We start from the raw sequence: 26,635 nt of genomic DNA, 5'->3' as shown, positions 1-26,635 counted from the left end.
CTGCACGCAGCAATGAAGACCCAACACAGCCATAAATAAATAAACAAATAAATAAACCGATGTAATTAAAAAAAAAGAAATCTAAAGTTATACTGATCTAGAGGTATATCACTGATTCAAATGGAAATCTATTTTTATTAAAGGAGAGAACAATATCAAGTTTAGTTAGTAGAAATTGTCAAGTAAATTAAATCATAGAAAGTGGCACAGGTCACCAAAATATTGTAGGAAAAAGGCAAAATAAATAGAATAATTATAGAACGTTTGAAATCTTGCACTGGAACTAATGGGGCAAAAAAAGCACAGTTTAGCCAAGTAGAGCTAAGGTTTCAGTTACTGCTAATGTAAGTAGCTATATTTGGTTGTCTCAGCAATTGGACTACTCACTATTTCAAGGATATCATAATGAGAATACTCATATAAAATTGAGGAATACGACTGTTTCCACCACTTAGGGCAAACATGGGTAAACTATAGCCCTTGAGACAAATCCAACCTGCTGCCTATTTTTGTAAATAAAGGTTTGTTGGAACATAGCCACTCCCACTCATGTGTATATTGTCTTTGAGGCATTCATACTAAAAATGGCCAAGTTGAAAAGTTGTGACAGACCATTTAGCTTACAAAGTATAAAATAGTTATTACTTAGCCCTTTACAGGAAAATTTTGCCAACCCCTGGCTTAAGGAACATCTGTGGAAGAGTCTGAGAGGACCTTTACCTTTAGGCAAAGACAAGTTATATATAAGGAGTTAAATTGTACTGGTTTGATCCAGAGATGATAACTATTAACATTTACTGAAACTATTATTGATAATAAACAGTTGTGTGTTCTACATATTAACATTATCGGCATGAGGGAAGTTTGCACTTTCCCAGGTTGGAGAATAGAAAAGGTAGAATTATAAGTGATGACGTTCTTACTTGACTGCTAATGTCATAAGCTGGCTTCAGGTTCTATGAGCCTGGCCAATGTTTAAACTGATTCTCTCACATGGAACATTTTTGTATGTTCTTCAGAAATCTCCCTTTGCTGGGGCCATTATCTGCCTTTCCCTTGATACAAGTGATGTACTGTCAGCTCATTTTTTAGTGTTTCTGCAGTCAGTAGATATCTAGCAATACTAGTTAGATTTCTTCCTCTTTGTACAGGATCAAATTAACCCATGCTGCTGTGCTCACTTATACATCTACAAGTGGTCTATGCATTTTTTTCCACAACCTGGTAATAATGCAGTAGTAATTCTATTTTAGTTCTGCCATCAAATCGCCTATATCTAGCTTTTTTTTAAGTATTATTTTTCCCATTTTACTTTTTTTTAATTGAAGTATAGTTGATTTACAATATTATGTTAGTTTCAGACGTACAGTAAAGCGCTTGAGCTATATATATATTTCAGATTATTTTCTATTATAAGTTATTATAAGATATTAAATATTGTCCCTGTGTTATACAGTAAATCCTTGTTGCTTATTTATTTTATGTACAGGAGTTTGTATCTGTTAACCTCATACTCCTAATTTATCCCTCCCCCTCCTCCCTTTCCCCTTTGGTAACCATAGGTTTGTTTTCTATGTCTCTGAGTCTGTTTCTACTTTGTATATAGATTCATTTGTATCATTTTTTAGATGCCACATTTAAGTGACATCATATAAAACTTGTCTTTCTCTGTCTGACTTAACTCACTTAGTATGATATTCTGTAGGTCCATCCATGTTTCTGCAAATGGCAACATTTCATTCTTTTTTAAAACAATCCTGAGGAAAAAGAACAAAGCTGGAGGCATCATTCTCCCAGACTTCAGTCAATACTACAGTGCTGACTACAGTAATCAAAATAGTGTGGTATTGGCGCAAAAATAGACATATAGATCAACGGAACAGAATAGAGATCTCAGAAATAAACCCACCCACATATAGTCAATTAATCTATAACAAAGGAGGCAAGAATATACAATGGAGAAAAGACAGTCTCTTCCCCAAATCATGTTGGAAAAGCTGGACAGCCTCATGTAAATTAATGAACTTAGGACACTCCCTCACACCATATACAAAAATAAACTCAAAATGGTTTAAAGACCTAAGAATAAGACATGACACCATAAATCTCCTAGAAGAGAACATAGGCGAAACATTCTCAGACATAAATTGTAGCAATGTTGTCTTAGATCAGTCTCCCAAGGCAAAAGAAATTAAAGCAAAAATAAACAAATGGAACCTAATTAAACTTAAAAGCTTTTGACAGAAAAGGAAACCATCAACAAAATGAAAAGACAACCTATAGAATGGGAGAAAATATTTGCAAATGATGCAATTAACAAGGGGTTAATATTCAAAATATATAAACAGCTTGTATAACTCAATATCAAAAAGCAAACAACCCAATCAAAAAAAAATGCAGAAGACCTAAATAGATATTTCTCCAAAGAAGACATACAGATGGTCAACAGGCACATGAAAAGATGCTCAACATTGTTAATTATTAGAGAAATGCAAATCTAAATCAAAATGGAGTATCACCTCACACCTGTCAGAATGGCTCCCATCAAAAAGTCTACAAAAAAAAAAAAAAGTCTACAAATAATAAATGCTGGAGAGGGTGTGGAGAAAAGGAACCCTCCTACACTGTTGGTGGGAATGTAAATTCGTGCAGCCACTGTGTAAAACAATATGGAGCTTCCTTAAAAAACTAAAAATAGGGCTTCCCTGGTGGCGCAGTGGTTAAGAATCTGCCTGCCAATGCAGGGGACACGGGTTTGAGCCCTGGTCTGGGAAGATCCCACATGCCGCGGAGCAACTAAGCCCGTGAGCCACAACTACTGAGCCTGTGCTCCGCAACGGGAGAGGCTGTGACAGTGAGAGGCCCGCGCACCGCGATGAAGAGTGGCCCCCGCTCGCCACAACTGGAGAAAGCCCTCGCACAGAAACGAAGACCCAACACAGCCAAAAATAAATAAATAAATAATAAATAAATAAATAATCTGGTTTATACTTAAAAAAAAAAATTCAACTTCATGGCAATACACGCTGAAGAGTAACTTTTAAAAAAAAAAACAACAAAAAAACTAAAAATAGAGCTAAAATAGTTTCCAGCAATCCCACTCCTGGGCGTATGTCTGGAAAAAATGAAAACTCTAATTTGAAAAGATGTATGCACCCCAATGTTCACGGCAGCACTAGCCAAGACATGGAAACAACCCAAATGCCCACCAACAAACGATGAGTTTAAGAAGATGTGGTATATGCATACAATGGAATATTACTCAGTCATTTCTGGCTTTTGACATTTTCCAAAGAGGATTCAGAGGACAAATGTTTCCTGAGTTAATCCTATGAAAGCCATTCTTTTTTCCTAGGCTTTTGGTAACGGATCAATAATTTTATCCCTTTTCTTTCTGAGAGTGGGGCTCATAGCATAGCTTACAAGAAAGAAATTCTTCTAAAAACAACTCTCACTCTCAATTATTTTATAACCTTGATATATGTGAGTAGTTCAGAGTATTTAACTAGTTCTCAGAAAACAATTTTGAAATTTATGCATAAGCATCTGGTACTGACAGCCATCAAACCATGGTGCCTCAGACAAACTGGATGAGTCTCATTTACACATACCATTTCACTGACCTAACTGTGCGACAGAGTATGTGTCAGTCCTGACCTCCAACTTATTGCCATGGTTGCTGATGATTTTTTAAAGTAGGAACTGCCTCCTGACGTGGCTCTGTTATTCTTTGAAAAGTACCTCTAATTTAATTGTGAAGCTTGCATGAGGACAGGTATGAAATCCACTTTTACAATGCCTGGCTTAGAGAGGAGGTATAATAAATGTATGTTTCTTTCCATAATGCACATAATTAACATGCCAAACCATTTTATCAGAAGTCTCAAATTTAAAGCTTACCTGCATGATGATAATTTGCTAGAAGTTGGTATATAAGAAATCCCCTTTTGACAAGGCCTTTACTCTTCAGATCATCAGAGTTTCCACCAACATGCCTCACACATTTCCTTATCTGGCCAGCCCAGAATAGGTATTTACATTTGAAAACTTCATCTTTATTATATTTTACAATAAGATCCAAAATTCCTTTTCTCTCTGCTCATGAATAAAATCACCATAGCAGTGTACTTGATTATACAGCTTGTGTCCCTGACAACCCCAATTACAACCGGCTCCTGGCTACCTCTGCCCTCATTTCTTGCCTCTCCTCTATCTTTCACTGCTCTGGCCAAGTTGGCCTCTGCTATTCCTTGAACACAGCAAGTCAGAACCATCTCAGGATGTCTCACTTACTAGTGCCTCTGAATATAGCATACTTCTCCCAGATATCTGCCTAGTTTCTCCCAACATTTCTTTAGGTTCCTGTTGAAACAGAAGCATCACCTTCACAGAGAGGGTTCCCTGACCACCCTGTCTAAAATAGTTCTCCCTACTATTCTCATGCCCTGCTTTTTTTTTCTCCAGAGTAGTTATTACTACTTTATCTTTTATTATGTTCATTTATTTATTTATTGTTGTGTGTGGTCCTCAATAGAATGTAAGCTTCAGAAGAACAGGCTGCTATGAACAGTACCTGGAATAATGCATAAAATCTAATAAGGACTCAATATATATATGTTGTTGTTTTTTATTGAGATATGACTGTCATGATATTATATTAGTTTTAGGTGTACAACATAATGATTTGATGCATGTATATATTGCAAAATGATTACTACAATAAGTTTAATCAATATCCATCACCACATATAGTTAAAAATTGTTTTCTTGTGATGAGAACTTTTAAGATTGATTCCCTTAGCAACATTCAAATGTACAATGCAGTATTATTAACTATAGTCCTCATGCAGTAAATTACATCCCTAGGACTTATTTATTTTTATTATTGGAAATTTGTAGTTCTGACTACCTTCAACTCATTTTACCTACCCCTTACCCCTCCCTCTGGTAACCACCAATCTGTTCTCTGTATCTGTGAGTTCAGTTTGGGGAGTTTTTTTTAGTTTCCACATAAAATTGAGATCATATGGTATTTGTCTTTCTCTGTCTGACTTTTTTCACTTAGCATAATAGCCTCAAGATCCATCCATGTTGTCAAAAATGACAGGATAACCTTCTTTTTAGTGGCTGAATAATATTCCATTTTATATATGCACATTTTCCTTATCCATGTTCATCCATGATGAACACTTAGGTTGTTTTATTGGCTGATTAGCCAGAATTGAAAACACTTCATTGAATAATACAGAGACAACGTTAAGCATATGTGGTGGTTGTGATGAGGTGGCAGTGGTGGGAACTGTGATTCATGAGCCTGTAGTCAAGTCATATGAATTCAAAAGATAAGCCTTGGGGTTTCCCTGGTGGCGCAGTGGTTAAGAATCCACCTGCCAATGCAGGGGACACGGGTTTGATCCCTGGTCCAGGAAGATCCCACATGCCGCGGAGCAACTAAGCCTGTGCTCCACAACTACTGAGCCTGTGCCCTAGAGCCCACGAGCCACAACTACTGAGCCCACGTGCTGCAACTACTAAAGCCCATGTGCCTAGAGCCTGTGCTCTGCAACAAGAGAAACCACTGCAATGAGAAGCCCACGCATCGCAACAAAGAGTAGCCCCCACTCGCTGCAACTAGAGAAAGCCGGCACGCAGCAATGAAGACCCAACGTAGCCAAAAATAAAAATTAATTAATTAAATTAAAAACAAAACAAGACAAAAGATAAGCCTTGAACACAGTTCTCTACCTAACTTTTAATAAGGTCTAAAATAAGACAAAGAAGAAAACTTCTGACTTCTGTGATCGTTAATTTTATGTGTCAACTTAACTGGGCTACAGTACCCAGATATTTGGTCAAACATTATTCTGGATATTTCCATAAGGATGCTTTTTTGGATGAGATTAATAGTTTAAATTCATGGACTTTGAGTACAGCAGATTACCCTCCATCATGTGGGTGGGACTCATCCAATCAGTTGAAGACTGTAATAGAATAAAGACTTATCTCCCCTCCCAAAAGGAGATCTGCCAGCAGACTGCCTTTGGACTTGAACTTCACATTGATTCTACCCTGGGTCTCCAGCCTGCTGGACCACCCTGTAGATTTGGGGTTTGCCAGCCTCCATAACTTCATGAGCCAATACCTTAAAATCAATCAATCAATCCATCTCTCTCTCTCTCTCCCTCTATCTCTTGCTCCTTCTGTATAAATATACATATATATATACATATATATAATGAACAATATAGCTTCCAAAATGGAATCATCCACTTAAATATCTAGAATTAACATTTAAGACAAGAATCTCATATATTTATGCTCTGTAGCTCACATGAGATTTAAGTACCTTTGAATGACAGGCAAATGACAAAATAAATTAAGGGGGAAGAAGTAAAAGAATCAGACTATGTTAATAAAAATAAGTCTATTCAACCATACAGATTAAAAGTCTCTATACTGAAACTCTGATTTTTATTGTAAGCTTTTTCTTGTCCTAAAATAATTTATTTCTCAATAACATAATAACAGTAGCAGCTATACTTCTGCATCATATTATACATTATTACCTGGTTTAAGAAGCTGGTGATTATATGTCTAAATTTTATGACCCATGAAGGGTCATAATGTTAATTTCTGAGACCAGCAGGTCAATTCTAAACAATTCTATAACATGCAATACCTAGCATGGCATTTATTTAGAGAAATTAAATTTCTGAAATAAACTTGCATTCAGCAAATCGTCCCATGAAAGAAAAATGTTTGTGCTAACATGAAGCTAAGATTGAGGTTTTTAAGAACCACATTTATATTCTGAATTTCTACAAATATTTTATTACTTTTATATCAAAGAGATTCTCCATCTTGCTTATCCCTCCCCAGAAATTCCTAGTTTATCTTGAATGTAATACATATAGATTAAGATGAGGCTACTTCTTTCAGAAAACTTTACCTGAGCTGCTTCTGTGCTCACACAACACTTTGGTCTTGAATCAACTAGAATTTAAGAATTCCCCCAAACTGGAACAGTTTATTGTCTATTTTTGAACTCAGAATTTTTTTTTAATATTGACAATGAGAAGTATTGTTTTTGTTTGTTTGCTTGTTTTGGCCACAACACAGCTTGCAGGATCTTAGTTCCCCAACCAGGGATCGAACCTGGGCCCTTGGCAGTGAAAGCGCAGAGTCCTAACCACTGGACGGCCAGGGAATTCCCTGGACTCAGAATTTAGCAATGTTCCTGACATAGAGTAATTAAGTAATAAACATTTAGTGAAGAAATAAAAGAATGAATGATGATCAAGTCACTGGGAAAACAAACATAAAACATGCTACGATTGTTATATTTTGACTCTAGCTTGGGGCAACAAACTTACAGAAGTGAAACTCACAGTGAAGAATATATATGGAAAAACAGTACAAATTGAAGAGGGACACAAAATCAAAATTAACAGAATAGGGCTAAGTTTAGTCGGGGAAGACTTCCTGAGGGAAGCCAATTTCAAAGCTAATCGCAGAGACTTCAACAGGCGTGGAACAGAAGTATATGTGGGAGTGTGTACCTTTGGGAACAAGGAGAACATTCAAGGCTGGAGGAGAATGAGAAGCAGAATATTAAAGCCAATTTCTACCAAAAAAGTTATACAGAGAAAAGCACGCCAATCTACTTGAATGGATTGAAGAGGGCCTGTTTGCTGGTGCAATAGAGGCAAAGATCAGTTGGAGAGGACCACTGAGGATGCCAAGCTGAAGAGTTTGGATTTAATATGGTAGGCACCAGGGTGCTCTGCCCTAAGGGTCCTTGAGTAGGAACGACATGATGAAAATGGTGCTTGAGAAAGATTATTCTTGCAGCAGGGGGTCAATAGCCTAATACTCTAAAGGGGAACATTTACGCCTAACACATTCACCCAAACACTACACTCTGCCAACCCAACGGGCCTCAGTGATCACAAGAGACTATTTTTGGAAGGCCCTGCACTTCTGGTGGCATGTTTCACTCACGTTCTTTGCCAAGGGATTTCTTGTCCCTTCTTTTCTCTTATCTTTGTACTTTAACAAATACCCTGCCACTGGCAGATAGGATCCACGATCATTTGTTTTCTGCTGCCTGTGGCAGATTGATGAAAACAGTTGCATTTTAAGCTACTTCTCTGTTTTTCCTTGATGGTGACTTCAGTTGTGACAGGGGCGTTAACCTTAGGGGTGAGGAAACAATTCTTACTTCATGCTTTCTCAGTTCAGACCTTCTCCTTAGCAGGGAGAAAACAAATCACGTACGTTATTTGAAGCAATTTTGTGATTTATCCACTGGGTACTGACCTACAATCAAGTGAACTTTGCTTAAAACCTCCGAATGGATTTTTAACTGCTTCTGTGGGGCGAAGGGAGACATATTCATGCAGCCACCTTCTCAAAAGCAAACTTCTCTAAAAAATTGTCCGAAAAGCCAAGGAGTGTGCTGCATCTTTAACCTTAAATTGACTTATACCCAATTTTAAAAATAGAGCAAAATCTCACCTTATTTCTTGAAAAACAGATGCCAATTGTATAAGCATACCAAACACAAGGGAGAGAAGATTCCTCAAATTCAGTTTTCTCAAAATTTATGTCAAAGAGTTAAACACTATTGCTATTTTATAAATGGAGACTAAAACTTAAGAAATATCAAATTATTTTCTATGCCTGCCCAAATGGGTCTTAGTAGATAATTTGAACTAGAGGTGATTTAAGAAATTCACACCTTGATTACTGACTAAGTTATCAGATTATGATTCAAAGTATAGAGCTCTGTTTCAGTGACAGCTTATTTGGTTGAAACTTATTGAATCAAATTGATAAGTTTAATGATTAATCAATTTTGTACTAATACATTTTAAATGAGAATACATTTTATCCTACCCTGCACTCCAAAGCAATGGTTTATTACCTTCTGGGAATTTACCAGTCTAGCACTCTTTGATCTCATGTCCATCTTTTACTCCTTCTCTACAAAAAAAAAAAAAAAGAAAAGAAAAAAGAAAAAAAAAGAAAGAAAAGAAAATTAAGTGAATTAAAAATAATTTTATTTTGAACTAAATTTTTTTTTTGCTACTTTGAAGATGGAGACCTTTTAGGGTGTCATATTACAGGGTTGACTGTCAGGGCCACTGAGAAGTGGCATAGCTACTTTACAGTGAGATATTTCTGGGCAACGTGTCAGAGGTTGTCAGTTTCAGAGGGTGTCATGTGGAGTGGGGCCTGGCATTTGGTAGATGAAGAGGAAAACAGCTAGGACAGTGAAAAGTGACAGCCATATAATCCAGAATTGCTTCTCCGCATTGTCAGTGGTAAATTTTATGACCACCTGTGTGCCGGGCTAAAGTGCTGGATAAATGAGGACTTAACAAGAGCAGAGACACTATGTAGAAGGAATACCTCATTCCTAACAATGCCAAAAGGAATGGCTCCTGACCAGGAGTTCTGGTAAAAGGCATAAGAACTGGCATGGAATCTTGGAAGCAGCAATAATAGGTAACAATTATTTAGTGCCTACTATCTGCCAGATATTGTACTAATGGCTTTACATGGGTTATGATTCAATTCTTATAATCAACCTATGAGGGAGATATTTTATCAGCATCAGTTTTTTCTGAATAGGGAAACTGGGGTACAGAAAAATTAAGTAACTGGCCCTAAGATTATATCACCATTAGAAGATGGAGAAAAATGTGAAACTAAATATTATAAAATATAACATATTTACAGTATGTTGTAAAAATAACATGTGAATATTAAAAAGAATTATATGCATGAATATGTGTATTAAAATAGTCTGAAATGTATTGGCAACAATAAAGGAGAAATTTATATACAGTATGATGATGTCTATGTACCAAATATGTATATTTAAATATATAGAAAGATATATATTTAATTGAAATATTTATTAACTTTAGAAGTATATTTATATATAATATTAATTTAAAAATTAAAATACAGTTGACGTACAATATTATGTTAGTTTCAGATGTACTACATAATGATGTGAAATTTTCAAACATTATGAAATGATCATGACAGATCTAGTAACCATCTGTCCCCATATAAAGTTATTACAATATAATTGACTATATTCCTTATGCTGTATATTATACCTCTGTGACTTAACTATTCTACACCTGGAGGTTTGTACCTCTTAATCCCCTTCACCTATTTCGCCCACCGCTTTCCCCCTCTCTTTCAGCACCCACCCATTTGTTCTCTGTATCTATGAGCCTGTTTTTGTTTTGTTTGTTCTGATTTTTAGATTCCACATATAAGTGAGATCATGTGGTATTTCTCTCTCTCTGTCTGACTTATTCCACTTAGCATAATATCCTCTAGATCCATCCATGTTATCACATACGTCAAGTTTTTTTTTATGACTGAGAAATATTCCATTGTGTATATATGCCACCTTTTCTTTATTCATTCATTTATCAGTGGGCACGTAGGTTGCTTCCACATCTTAGCTATTGTAAATAATGCTGCAAGGAACACTGGAGTGCATAAATATTTTCAAACTAGTGTTTTTGTTTTCTTCAGGTAAATATCCAGAAGTGAAACTGCCAGATCATACAGCAGTTCTATTTTTAATTTTTTGAGGAATCTCCATACTGTTTCCATGGTAGCTGCACCAACTTACATTCCCACCAACCACGCTCAAGGATTCCCTTTCCTCCACCTCCTAGCCAACACCGTTATTTGTTGTCTTTTAGATGATAGCCATTCTGACAGGTGTGAGGTGATATTTCATTATGGTTTTGATTTGCATCCCCTGATGATTAATGATGTTGAGCATCTTTTCATGTGTCTGTGGCCATCTGTATGTCTTCACTGGAAAGATGTCTATTCAAGTCCTCTGCCCACTTTTTAATCAGATTACTTGTTTTCTGGTGTTGAGTTGTATGAATTCTTTGTATATTTTGGATATTAACCACTTATCAGATATATCATTTGCAAATAACTTCCCCCATGCAGTAGGCAGCCTTTTTGTTTTGTTGATGGTTTCCTTTTCTGTACAAAAGCTTTATAGTTTGACTTAGTCCCACTTGTTTATTTTTGTTTCTCTCGCCTGAGGAGACAGTTCCAAAAAAATACTCTTAAGACTGATGTCAAAGAGCATACTGCCTATGTTTTCTTCTAGAAGTTTTATGGTTTCAGGTCTTACATTTAAGTCTTTCATCCATTTTGACTTTATCTTTGTACATGGTATGAGAAAACAGTCCAGCTTTGTTTTTTTTGCATGTGGCTGTCCCAGCACCGTTTATTGAAGAGGTGGTCTTTTTCCCCACTGTATGTTATTGCCTTCTTTGTCATGGACTGATTGACCATATAAGTGTAGGTTTATTTCTAGTCTATTCTGTTCCATGGATCTCTGTATCTATTTTTGTGCCAGTACCATACTATTTTAATTACTGTAGCTTTGTAGCATGCTTTGAAATCAGGGAGTACGATACCTCCAGCTTTGTTCTTTCTCAAGATTGCTCTGGCTATTTGGGGTCTTTTGTGTTTACATACAAATTTTAGAATTATTTCCTCTGGTTCTATGAAAAATGCCATTGATATTTTGATAGGGATTGCATTTCATTCATCCCTGGGTTTTTTGTTCTTTTTGATGCAGCATATATATGGGTCTTGATTTTTTTTATTCATTCAGCCACTCTATGGCTTTTGATTGGAATATTTAGTCCACTCACATTCAAAGTAATTGTTGATAGGTGTGTACTTATTGCCATTTTGTTAATTGTTTTTTGGATCTTTTCATAGTTCTTTTCGGTTCCTTTCTTCTTTTGCTCTCTTCCCTTGTGATTTGATGAGCATCTTTAGTGTTATGTCAGGATTCCTTTCTCTTTCTGTGTGTTTGTATCTATTATAGGTTTTGGTTTCTGGTTACTGTGAGGTTCATATATAACAACCTAGATATATATGAGATTATTTTAAGTTGATCTCTTAAGTTTTAATGCAATCTAACATATCTGAATTTTAGCACACTGCCCCACATTTGTTTTTGATGTCATATTTTACATTTTTGTTTTGTGTATCTCTTAACTACTTATTGCGGCTATCGATGATTTCACTACTTTTGTCTTAACACTTCTACTAGCTTTATAAGTGGTTGATCTACTACTTTCACTGCATGTTTGCCTTTACCAATGAGATTTTTCCTTTCATAATTTTCATATTTCTAGTTGTGCCTTTTGTTTTCCTCTTAGAGAGGTCCCTTTAACATTTCTTGAAGAACCAGTTTAGTGTTGCTGAACTCTTTTAGCTTTTGCTTGTCTGTAATAATCTTTCTCTCTCCTTCATCTGAATGATATCCTTGCTGGGTGGAGTGTTCCTGGTTTTGGGTTTTTTCCTTTCATCACTTTGAATATATCATGCCACTCCCTTCTGGCCTGCAAAGTTTCTGCTGAAAAATCAGCTCATGTTCTTATAGGATTTCCCTTGTGTATAACTAGTTTATTTTCTCTTTCAACTTTTAAGATTCTCTCTTTATCTTTAATTTTTTTCCACTTTAATTATAATGTGTCTTGGTATGGACCTCTTGGGGGTACATCTTGTTTGGGACTCTGTGCTTCCTGGACCTGGAATTCTGTTTTCTTTCCCAGGTAAGTTTTCAGCTATTATTTTTCAAATAAGTTCTCTGCTTCTTTCTCTCTCTCTTCTCCTGGGACCCCTATACTGCAAATGTTAACACCCTTGATGTTGCCCCAGAAGTTTCTTAAACTATCTTCATTTAAATCTTTTTTTTTCCCTGTTCAGCTTAGTTGATTTTCACTACTCTGTCTTCCAGTTTGTTGATCTGCTCCTCTATATCATCTTATCTACTATTGTTTCCATCTAGTGTATTTTTTATTTCAGTTATTGTATTTTTCAGCTGTTTGGTTCTTCTTTATAATTTTCTAACTTGTAAAACTTCTCCTCTATTCATCCATTGTTCTCCCAAGTTTGTTGAGCATCTTTATGACCATTACTTTGAACTATTTATTGGGTAGATTTCTTATCTCCATTTCATTTAGTTCTTTTTCTGAGGTTTTGTCTTGTTCCTTCATTTTGAACATATTTCTTTGTCTCCTATTTTGTTCACTTCTCTGTGTTTATTTCTATATATTAGGTAGGTTGGTTAATTTCCTGATCTTAGAGAAGTGGCCCTATATCAGAGATGTCCTATGGGGCCCAGAGGCACACTCCTCTCTGGTTACAGATGCTCTAGGGGTATCTCCTATGTGGTTGCATGAGCCCTTCTGTTGTGGTGGAGCCAATTACTGTGGGTGCACTAATATTCAAGGTTGGCCCCTGGCACAGTTGGTTGCCAGACCTTGCAAGCAGGCAGCCCACTGGTGGGCAAGGCTGAACCTCAGTGCTAATAGATTAGAGGAAGGGCTCCAGAATGGCACTTGAAACGCCAGTGATTTTGTGGTAGAATGAGCTCCTCAAAATGGCTGCTGCCAGGACCTATGTCCCAAAAGGAGTCCTAGTTCCCTACTGCCTAGGCAGTAGAGCCAGGAGGCTCTCCAAGATCAGCAGGTGGGTCTGAACCAGGCTCCTTTCAAATTATTGCCTGTGTGCTGGGACTTAGGGCATGTGAAATTTTGTTTTCATCCTTTAAGAGCAGAATTTCTGTTCCCACAGCCCTCCAGCTCTCATGAAAACAAGCCCCACTGGGGCCAAATGTTCTGGGTACTTGTCTTCCCAGTGCAGAAGCCCCAGGACGGGGAACCCGATATAGGTTTAGGACCGGCTCACTTTTAGGGAGGTACCTCTGTAATTGTGATTATCCTCCCATTTGTGGGTCACCTACCTGAGGATATGGACCTTGACTCATTCGTGTCTCATTCCCTCCTACCCATATCATTGTGCTTCCTTCTTAACATTTTTAGTTGTGGAAAATCTTTTCTGCTAGTCTTCAGGTCATTCTCATAGATAGTTACTCAATAATTGTAATTTTGGTAAACCCATGGGAGGAGGCAAGCTCAGGGTTTTTCTGCTTTATCATCTTGGCCACACATACAGATATTTCTTCTTTTGTAAAGTGCCAAAAATCTGGGCTGCATTATTTTCTGCTGCTGGGTGGAAAGTGAAACTTTAAGTGAAGAACATGGATAATTAGCTAAGATTTCCTAGCAAAGTGTTGAAGATGCAGCCTGGTTTCTCCTTGTTTCTTATAGTAAATGTGAGAGAAAATAGATAAAATTTAAAAGGAACTGTTAAGCAAAAATGAATCAGAACTTGATGATTTGGAAAATGCTCAGTTTGTTCAGATAGTATGATCTGAAACAGGGCCAAGGTCTGACTGTACAAACTTTTGCTGGAGCAATTAGACATGCAACTCATGGATCAACCACTAAAGCAGAAACACTGCTGGCTTGGATGGAAGTGGGCAGAGATGAGATGTAATGAAATAGGCTGTTGGAATTCTGGGACTCTACAGGCAGGATATGGGCCAAGAGAGCCACTCAGCTGTGAACACCTGTCTCCTTTAAGAAAATGAAAGAATAATGTTAATGTGGCTCAGAGGTCTGCAGGGCTACTGCTGTCAACATAAATCCAGAGGGCAAAGGTCCAGGGTGCTGAGCCACCTCCTCTATTAGAGAGGACAGAGATACTACTGAGGAATCAGAGGAAAGGGCTACCTCTCAAAACTCAACTGAAAAATAGGCATGATATGTGAATAGAGATATTACCTAAGAAAACATTTTGGATGGCATATATAAACATGGAATATGCTCAACATTATTGGTCATTAGAGAAATGCAAATCAAAAAAACAATGACCATCATCAAAAAATCTACAAACAATAAATGCTGGAGAGGGTGTGGAGAAAAGGGAATCCTCTTGCACTGTTGGTGGGAACATCAATTGATACAGCCACTATGGAGAACAGTATGGAGGTTCCTTAAAAAACTAAAAATAGAACCACCATACGACCCAGCAATCCCACTACTGGGCATATACCCTGAGAAAACCATAATTCAAAAAGAGTCATGTACCACAATGTTCATTGCAGCTCTATTTACAATAGCCAGGACATGGAAGCAACCTAAATGCCCACCGACAGATGAATGCATAAAGAAGATGCGGCACATATATACAATAGAATATTACTCAGTCATAAAAAGAAACGAAATTGAGTTATCTGTAGTGAGGTGGATGGACCTAGAGTCTGTCATACAGAGTGAAGTAAGTCAGAATCAGAAAAAGAAATACCGTGTGCTAACACATATATATGGAATCTAAAAAAAAAAAATGGTCATGAAGAACCTAGGGGCAAGATGGGAATAAAGACACAGACCTACTAGAGAATGGACTTGAGGACATGGGGAGGGGGAGGGGTAAGCTGGGACAAAGTGAGAGAGTGGTAGTGTATATATGGACATATATACACTACCAAATGTAAAATAGATAGCTAGTGGGAAGCAGTCGCATAGCACAGGGAGATCAGCTCCATACGTTGTGACCAGCTAGAAGGGTAGGATAGGGAGGGTAGGAGGGAGGGAGACACAAGAGGGAAGAGATATGGGGATGTATGTATATGTATAACTGATTCAATTTGTTATAAAGCAGAAACTAACACACCATTGTAAAGCAATTATACTGCAATAAAGATGTTAAAAAAAACCACCACCACCACCACAATGAGTATTACCAAGCCAAACTTAGTAGCACGGCTAAAACTAAAAAGATTGATCACACCCAACGTTGATGAGGATATAATGTACCTACTGGAGGACTCAAGAGCCACAGAGGATGATGTGGCCATAGACACAAAGAGCCCAACTCCCTAAATGACTTATGGAGCATAGCCTTTCCTCTCCCAACTAATTTACAACAGTCTATGACACAAGAAAGAAAATACCACCTTATTGTATTAAGTCACTGAGATTTAGGAATAGTTTGCTATAGCAGTTAGCATATGGTGACTAAATATACCTCTGTTGTGTATATCAAATATTAAATGAGTATATATTTTAAAATGGATGAGGTTGGCCCTAAAGAGAATTACATAGCAAGTCTCTAAGACAAATGAAATGAATTTTGGTTCTACTTTTCACCATTTCAGGTTTTTTCTTATTCAGGTATTTCCTCTTATTTCAGTGCTATGGAAACATAAGAAGTGCATGTGGATGGATAGGAGGACAAAGGTGATATGAATACATTCGGCAAGAAACAATGCTGATTTTATAGATTGCAGGGAATCAATAGTTTAAAATGACTTGTAAAGCAGGAATAAACAGGAGGGGCACAGCTGTTGGGATGATATAAATAAGAGGTTAGACATGTTTAAAGTTATTTAAATGTTTATTTTCTCCAGTTTAGTTTTGGTCATTTTATTGAGCTAGTTAGAATTCATTTAATTTTTATTACCCATGAAACATACTAATCTCTAGTAACTTCTATAAAATTCTACAACTGCCCTTTCAAAAGGACTGTAACATTCTCAAATATACATTATCACTTTTGTATTCCTAGTAACTTGGTTGTTAATTCTCATTTTCCACAGGAATACATGGTTTAAAGATTGAGTCCTTACTATTTGTGCCTTGTTTTTCTTAGTTGTTAGCTTTGCATAACACTCCAGTGCTCATACTGAGGTAATGAATTACCCCGAATGGTTATCTGTCAGTTGTGTGTGCCCGCACAGTGACAAGGCCTGAATCACTGAGGCCTTTCAATTTCCTGATGCCTAAACATGCAGTGTAGAGGAGCTTGGAATACAGTATGGGATTTTTCCAGAGAATTTCACTCTAGAAATCAGTTCAGGTACTCACAGGAATAAATGTGGTATCTTACAAAGGGCACTAGATCTTCCATTAAATTTAAGTTGGTGCCATTTATTTGCATGTAAACTTGGAGCAAGTTACTTATCTGGGCATCTTTAATTTCCAAGCTATAAAATTTTGATAATAACTTACAGAGTAACAGACTTACATATTTTTTAACTACACTGCTTAATAAATATAAAGTATATAAGACAAGTACTAGGCTTTCAGAGGAGATCGAATTACCCTTTTTCAGACATGGAAGAAGCCCTCTAAAACCTCCCTCCTCTCTAGGAGTATCAGAGATACCAGTATCAGAGATACCGGAATAGCATGGGAGTCATCCAGTCAGACCCAATTTGGGCCCTAAGCATCACTATTAAGAACTGAGTCAAGACTAGCATCATGCTGGTAGAATCTGGCTCACAGACCTTCGTGCTTTGATGTGCATAATTTAAAAATATGTATTAAATAACATTGAATTTGGAATATTAATATGAAAATGACTATAATATTAAATTAAATTAAATAAATTAAATTTTAATGCCTTTGCTATATTAGGTATGTGATCCTTCCTGTTCAGAATCACAATTCTATTAACTGTGGCCAACCTCACATATTCTTATTAACTGATTGTCCCCTGGACATATGTGGGTTTTTTCCTGTTAGAATTACCACACCTGCGATACCCAACTCACCTGCAATCAGCCCAACCCTTTCAAGGAACACATATATTTTAGTGGAATCAGGAGTTGAGGACTGAAGGAGAAAAATAGTCTAGCATATTTTCACTACAGAAAATACTTGTTCATTGATCCAGATTTCAAAAAGGAATTTTTTTTTCAGTACTTAAATTAAAAGTTATGCTTGGATACTTAAATCCTTATTGTCAAAATAGCAATAAGCAAAAAATGTGCAGTCAGGTTGCTTTATACATTTGCTTGTACATTTGCAAAGATTTTTTTATTGATACTGTTTGTTTGAAGGATAACTTGTCAATAACAAAATTTGAAATGAGTATATTCTGTGACTAAAAGGAATCTATCTCACAAAATTATTCACATGTGTACATAAAGATATTTATATAAGAATGGGCAATGTATTGTCATCGCTAAATATGAAAAAATACAACTGCATACTACTTAAGTGCCCATTAGTAGTATGGTAAAAATAATCATTGTACATCACACTATGGGACATTATTCACAGCTATTAAAAACAGTAAGATAGATGTACATGTACTAATGTTATAAATCTCCCATAGTATATTGTGAAAGTTAAAGGGTAAATTCCAATATAAATAAATAAGTGAATAAATATATATATGCTGCATATAAAAATGTCTAAAAATATAATACAAAACATTCACAGTAATGTCCTACTCACTTTTTTCTACTTACTTTATACTTTTTGCTTTTTTCAATAAGCATTTCAATAAGTTTTTTCTTATTGAGTTTCTTGAAAGTTTCTTGAAAAAACTTTTCAATAAGTTTTTTCAATAAGCATATGTTAAACTTATAATTAAAAAAATAAAATCCAATACCCATGACATTTTTCACAGAACTAGAACAAATAATCCTAAAATTTATATGGAGCCATAAAAGACCCAGAATTGCCAAAGCAATCCTGAGGAAAAAGAACACAGGGATCATAAACCTCCCAGGCTTTAGACAATACTACAAAGCTACAGTAATCAAAACAGCATGGTATTGCACAAAAACATACATACAGATCAATGGAACAGAATAGAGAGCCCAGAAATAAACCCACACACCTATGTACAATTAATCTTCGACAAAAGAAACAAGAATATACAGTGGGAAAAAGACAGTCTCTTCAGCAAGTGGTGTTGGGAAAGTTGGACAGCTGCATGTAAATCAATGAAGTTAAAACACATCCTCACACCATACACAAAAATAAATGCAAAATGGCTTAAAGACTTAAATATGAGACATGGCACCATAAAACCCTAGAAGAGAACATAGGCAAAACATTCTCCGACATAAAGTGTACCACTGTTTTCTTAGGTCAGTCTCCCAAGGCAACATAAATAAAAGCAAAAATAAATAAATGGGACCTAATTAAACTCATAATTAAACTCATTAAACTCCCATGCATATACCCAGACAAAACTATAATTCAAAAAGATACATGCACCCCAATGTTCATTGCAGTGCTGTTTACAATAGCCAAGACATGGAAGCAACCTAAATGTCCATCAATGGATAAATGGATAAAGAAGATGTGGTATGTGTATGTGTATGTGTGTGTGTATATCTATATATATATATATATATAAATATAGATATAGATATAGATATATACACACAATGGAATATTATTCAGCCATTAAAAAGAATGAAATAATGCCACTTGCAGCAGTATGTATGCAACTAGAGATTATCACACTAAGCGAAGTAAATCAGAAAGATAAAGACAAATACCATTTGATACCACTTATATGTGGAATCTAAAATATGACACAAATGAACCTATCTACAAAACAAAAACAGACTCTTAGACATAGAGAACAGACTTGTGGTTGCCAAAGGGGAGGAGGGGTGGGGAAGGGAAGGATTGGGAGTTTGGGATTAGCGATGCAAACTATTATATATAGGATGCATAAGCAACAAGGTCACAGGGAACTATACTCAATATCCTGTGATAAACCATAATGGAAAAGAATATGAAAAAGAATATATATGTATAACTTAGTCACTTTGCTGTACAGCAGAAATTAAATACAACATTGTAAATCAACTATACTTCAATAAAATTAAAAAATAAAATAAAACCCAAAAAGCAAAAGAACAGAGAAATTATTTCACAATAAATTATTGACTTTTAACCTATTTAATCCATTTAATTCAAATATCTTTATATATTTATTCAGAAACTACTAAGTATAAGAAAATGAAGAGAGTGATAAACAAGTCAAACATGGCTCTTCTGTGGATTTGCATCCTGGTGCTTAAACTTGAATTTGGATTTCTCTTTCCTGGAAAGAGTTCAAGTATAGTCCTAACTTCTGCTTCCTATTATCTCATTAATTTCTAATACTGCCAAAAACAAAGTAGCTTATTGAAATCATGTCTATAAAAACTTTTTCAAGTTTTCTTCAAACCCCCCTAAATAAAGATTTCCTCAAAATACACCCTTGGCTCTCAATTTTATTTAGTCTCTCCTTTCTCAATCACCATGATTCAAATGCCTCCATAGTATTCATCTGTTGCCCTTATTTCATGCAAAATTCAGGCTTACCTGTCCAACTATTTATTATTAAACATCTAAAATATATCTGTCACCTTAAACACATACTTGAAACTAAACTTTTCATCTTTCTTCAAAATATTCCTGTTGCCTTCCTTATATAGGTATGTTCTTTACACCATCAAATTCCCAAACCCCAGGTTCAAAACTAGGAATCCTCTTTGATTTCTTCCTTGACACTAATAGCCGATCAATTTTCAAATCCTGTCAGTTCTACCTTTGAAATACTTAATAGTCATAGCCTTTCCCCATTGCCAATGTCACTGCCTTAGCCAAGTTCCAATTACACAGTCTTTTGCAACCCCTGTAACTCATTTTTCCAGTCACCTGGTTTTCCTCATTCACTTCATCCTGTCCATTGATATAAGATGTCCAATAATTTAAAATGAAAACACTTAGTAAGCATCTGGTTTTATAGGACTATACTTAGATACTGAAGAATTAAAGGCAAATGAATCACAAACCCAGCCTTTTCAGAAATCTGACCTTGTTCATTCCCTTTCCCCAAAATATTAAAGACTTACTGACTTCTCCCTAAGTAGTCCCAATTCTTTCTTATAATATTCACTCCCTTTCATGCAGCTATGGAGCCCTTTTTTCCCCTTAAACCATCTTTATTTTCAAATCTAACATTTGAAAGTACTATGTAGATAGAGCAAATCGAATCTACAAGAAAGATAAACAGGCTTTCAGAGACACCATGGCCAGATCTCCTCTCCACTTCCACCAAACTCTCTCACTTCTACCTCCCCTGACCAGAACCAACTGGGCCCATTCTCAACTCAGCTGAGCCCAAATGAGAAAAATTCACTACCTCTTAAAGCCCAAATGAGAAAAATTTTAATCTTAGATAAGATCAGGCTCTTCCCCCAAGAAGAAACAAGGGCCCAGGCACTGTCCTGCAGAATCCTCCTCCAGTCAGACTGATGTACCAGCTTGTAGCTATTCATACTTCCTACTTTCCTAGTTTGCATCTTGACGTTGTTACTCCCTGCAGAGAAGATTCATTTCTTATCTGCAAGTCCAAATCCTCAAATTCAGCTCAAGGTCTACCCGCCCACCAAATCTTCCCTGATTACTCAATTGAATACTGTTCCTTTGGTAATACCACACTTTCACTGGCACCTTTTACATGGCACTTACAATTTTACATTGCATTGCAGTTATTTAAATACAAATCTCATTTCCCTAATCCACTATCAGCCACTTTACGGCAGGATGCACATCTCATTTTATGAATAATAACTCCTTGCATGTACTAAATATGTTTTTAAAGTAAATGAACAGTTTCCATTACAAAATAAATTATATTTAAATAGCTTATTGAAAGAGAAAATAATTCATCTTCTTCCTCTCTAACATTGGTTTAGCTTGCATTTTACTTCCTTCCCAACTAGGAATTGTGCTTAGTGACTGAAATTTTCCGATCACTTCCTAAACTATCCAATTAACCCCATTAAAATGATCAAAACCAAGACCTTTTTAATTCAAATTTTTGATATATGGACTTTTGATCAATATAAGGAATGAAGTTAGCCATTTATTAAATTAGAGTATAACAAGCGTCTTCAAATGAAGGCTTTGATAGTCAGCATTTTTGTTCACTTCTCAGATCTCTCTCATCTAGAATGAAAATTTTTTAATAAAGAGATGTGTCATAAAAGAAACTCTCCATCCTCATTTTTTAGGTCAGATATAAAAGAGATTTTCCTTCACTTTGCCTAATGGATAGCTAGTGAAGAAAAGAACAGTTTTCTGCTATCTCATTCCATTAAACGGCTGGGCTCCCTAAGCAGCTTTGCTAAACTAAAGACTTGCTGTCATGAAGCAGCCTGAGTTTAAATTCTGATCCACCTTACTGGTTCTCATTTGTGAAACAAATATATTTCCAGCAGAAAGCTTCAGGCTTGTCCCTCTTTCTGAGCACCTCTAATAAAGAAGAGCTGTGAGAGAATTATTTTTGCGCCTGCTTCTCAGTATAACTGCTGCATATATCGTGCTGTGTACAAGAGACTCCAGGAATCTACACTGTTTTCTGAACATGTGACTTTATGCTCCTGGACCTCTAGGATGTAAAGTCACAATACGAAAGAGGAGATTTCTTATATGAGTGATGTTTCTCAGGCATCTGAAGATTTGAGGTCACCAAGCAGGCCTTGGTCAATTGTTTGGAAAGAAACAATATCTTTATTAACAAAAGGGAAATGAGGCAGAAAGATAAAAGAGTTTTCCTTGCACTTGAATGAAATGTCATAGCAAATAGCTTGGGAGATAAACAAAGCTGGAATCGAGACCTGCATTTGTTGGACTACAAGTAAATTACATAATCTCTAGAAACTTCCATTTCTTCAACTGCAAAATGGATATAATCATGTCACCTAAATAGTGTTATGACAATTAAATGTGCTATTTCATATAAAGTCCTAGCACTTTTTTGATACATTTCTCTAAACTATTAGCATTATGAATATTTATAATTTAGAATGGAAGCTTCTCACAGCAGACATCAACTACCTAAACAACCACTCCATTTTATGTTGTCCTAATAGATTTTGAATTTGTATACATTTCTACCCTCTCCCACAATACTCATATGGCTGAGTGAATCTGACATCACCCCTCAACTCTAGCAGTGGGTCTGATTTGTGTAAGAGTAATTCCCATCAAGCAGTCCAATGCTGGCCAATGATACTAACCTCTCCTCAGAGGTTATCTGGAAGCTCTGGAGACTGATCTTTCTTGCTCATAAAAGAGGTGCAGAAAGCCCCTCTTTCTACACCTCTGATGTGAACATGGAAGCATGTAACTTGTGTGCTACCGGCAGCCATCCTAACACCATGAGGAATCATTCAGAGAACCAACCTCAGGATGAAGCCAAGGTTAAAGCGTATAGATGGAAAGCACATTGTCCTTGATGATATCACTACATAACTGGATCAGTAAGCCTCTCCCTACCACTACTCCTTTAGTAATGTGAGTCAATACATTTCTTCATTGTTTAAACTATTTTGATTTTTTATTCATTGCCGCAGAAGAGTTCTAACTCATACACTCAGGGTAGAGAATCTCATTTTTAAGAAAATATTAAAAAGTGAATTCAATAATCCTTTTAAACAATTTGATCTTTTAAATCCATTTCCAACGTGCAGCCAGAGAATAAGGGAAAGATACCCTTAGTTTCTCTTGGAAATTATACTGCAGTAAGGAGGAAATCTGAAGGAAGGGACAAGTCAATTGCATGCCTCTTTGTGAACAAAGATCCCTAACAATTTCTCTGCATCCCGTAACTATTTACTGTTTATACAGATTTCTTAAAAGTCATTTGCTTGAGCAGTCTTAACACGTGAGGCACATAACTTTGTTTCCTACATGACTTTTCCCACAAAAATAAATAAATGAATGGCATTTCTATCGATACATGACTTTTTCCTGACTATTCCCACAAAAACAAGCAAACAAATGAATGTTATTTCATCACTCTGCCAGTATAACATCATTTCTCCCATAGTTTTAGTTATTAATTATGCTGATCATTTTCAAATGTTATCCCTCCCCAGACTTCTTCTGAATTGCAACACTATACATTTATCTGCCTCCTGGAAATTTTTACTTGCAATTTGGCAACTTAAATCTAGTACCCAAAAGTTGATATCATTTTTTTTCCTCCAAAACTTAATCTCTCTTCTGTTATCCCCGTCTTAGTGAATGCTATTGCTATTCATCCAGGCTCCCAAGTTATTTTATATTCTTTCCATATTCTTCCTTGTCACCAACCTCCAAGAATGACCAAGTACTGTCAATTATATCAGCTTATCATCTCTCATGGTTGTTTTCTTTCCTGCATTTCCACTGCTTCTACTTAAGTCAGGCTTTCATCATTTTGGGGCTTATCTATCAAATTATGCTTCCAATTTGTCAAATTGCCTCTAGTGTCTTTTCTCTTGCACTTATCACACACAGTGTTGCCAACTTTTCATTCATCAAACTAGCTGTCGTGACATTTTCTGCAGCCCACTGCCTGTTGAAAATATCTAAATAAAACAGGTTTTTAAAATGATCTATGCCTGGCTAACTTTACAACTTCAACTCTTACAGGCCTACACCATCTACCTTTCACAGCATTCTTTCTTAGGCCACAACTCTCTCTGATCGGAATCCTAAATTGCCCTCTATACCATTTAATCGCCTACCTACTCTGACTAGATCATGAGATCTTCTATGCATCAGGAATATGTATCATCTAGCTGGGTGATGGCACAGAAGAGGTGGTCTGTACTTGTTCATTAAATTAATAATGAATGGACAACTTCCAAGATTGTTAGAAATGACAGCAAAACCCATAGTAATCAACCAAAAATGAGAAAAATTTGAGTAGTGTTCATACATTTATAAAAGAAAATTGATACACTAATCTAAAAATTCACACTCTAAAGGCATTCTGAAAGGGAATTTGCCCTTCCTGAGCACCAAAATCTTGACCACAACTCAGAAGTCTGATTTTAAGAATATATATTGGTTCTTTTTCTTGATACTTTATGTACAAAGGAATCAAAGAAACCAAAAGGATTAGATGTGAACATCTAGACAATTGAGTAGTTTGTTTATTGCCAGGTCACTTCTTTTCCCTTTTGTATGGGACTTTAAAAATTCTTTTTAAACTATGGACTCTAAAGACCAACTAAACGTGTAAATGTAAATGAGAAGTAACTTTTACAGAATGCACTTCTGAGAGCCTAAATAGCCAAATGATATTGATCTGGCAAAATATGTAACTAGGTTATTTTGCTTCAAACATCTATGGAATTGCCCTTTCAAAATTATTCATTGAACAGATATCCTGTATTAATATACTGTGTCTCACTGGGGATAAAACAGTAATCAAAAGGGACAGAAATTCTTGGCTTCTAGATGTTTATCTTCTAATGATGCATAATATCTACCTCATCTCTTCTGCTCCCTGAGTCCACATTAAACACACACACACACACACACACATGCATGTGTGCAGATATACTGGGTGGGGTGTGGAGAGAGCTCTGGGTGATATTGATATTGACACCTGGAAGTTAAGAAAATCAGTAAATTTATATTGACTGATAAAAGTTTATGAGTTTTTCTCTCTTTTTTTTTTTTTTACTAATCTAGCCATGAAATTTGAATTACTGCTGTTGTTCAACTTTAGTAATAGGTTTCCTTATGCAAATAGTATTCACTGTGACTAAGAGAGGTAAAACAATAGTCATTTTTTATCAACTGCTATAATCCTTTATATAAAATATATTTAAAACCTAATAGGTTAATACTTGTAACTTTTACTTTTATTTATATTATAAATTAAAATATTTCACTACCCTAGAATGAGAACTTGCAGTTCTGGTGACCCTGTGGTGGGTGATGTTATGTGGATAATACTGTCAAAGTCTTTCCTTACACATAAAAATGAGAAAGTGTAAAAAACACTTGGCTATTCTGCAGTAGTTATTAATTGCCTGTGTAATACAGTAGTTGGTCCTTTAACTGAAGCTGATTGAGTTAATAATTGAACGTTTGAAATACTGATTCACCACTGGCTTTCTCTATGTGTTTGAATTTACCATGGTAACCATGAATTGGTTTTGTCACTGTGTTGTATATTGCTTTAAATTAAACTGATGGGATTAATAACTGAATGGAAATTATAAAAGCTGTACAGCTGATGTTTCATTTTATTGGTTATTTTCCATCTATTATGCTCACATACAGACTCTATAACTTCCCATCCGCCTATAAGCATCAACAAAGCAATAGGTTATGCCTGTTAAACCTCACTTATCTTAATCAATGTACTAATGTGGACATCATTTTTACATTTTCATTATTCTTAATTCTAAAAGAGAATTTGAGAAGTTATAATATTGAAATGTGTATATTTATATAATGATATTAAAAATTGGAGTACTTTACTGTACTTTCACCATAATTCTTGCTACTTTATCTTTTCTTTGAAGGGATAACACATTTATTTTGAAATACCACATAAATACATATATTTATTTTTCATAAAATAGTGGAATCACCTTGTTTCATGGGATAGAAAGTAGAGGATTAATTTTTTTTTAATTTGCCCCAGTCTATCAGTAACATATCAGAGAAGAAGGGGAAATTTTTCTATTTGATTTACTTCCAGTTTACCTTTTGTATAATTTTTTCTGTCAGGCACTGCCAGAAAAATCTTCTAGAGGTCAAAATTTTTATCATTTTTGTATCCTATTCTAAAACTTTTAATGACTTTCCATTACCTATATAATTTCTCCCAGTCTTTGACCTGAAATTCAGAGCCCTACATAATCTGACCAATCCTCTCAATTTTATTTTTTTAAGTACGTTGAACTCAAGTTCTACCTATAGCAAAAATATAAGAAGATGTATATTCTAAAAATAATCCTGTTGTCAATATGAAGAATGAATTGGGGGAGAAACTTGAGGCAAGCAAGCTGGCTAGGTTCTACTATTAGTTCATGTGAGAGATAATAAATGGGGTTTACAGAGAGACAAGCAAACCCCTTTGGGACATGCCTCTTATAACAGTAGTCTTTAACTGTAGG

This window comes from Delphinus delphis, chromosome 11 (genome assembly GCF_949987515.2).
Source record: "Delphinus delphis chromosome 11, mDelDel1.2, whole genome shotgun sequence".
Taxonomy (NCBI): domain Eukaryota; kingdom Metazoa; phylum Chordata; class Mammalia; order Artiodactyla; family Delphinidae; genus Delphinus; species Delphinus delphis.
Note: the sequence above shows the minus strand (reverse complement) of the source record.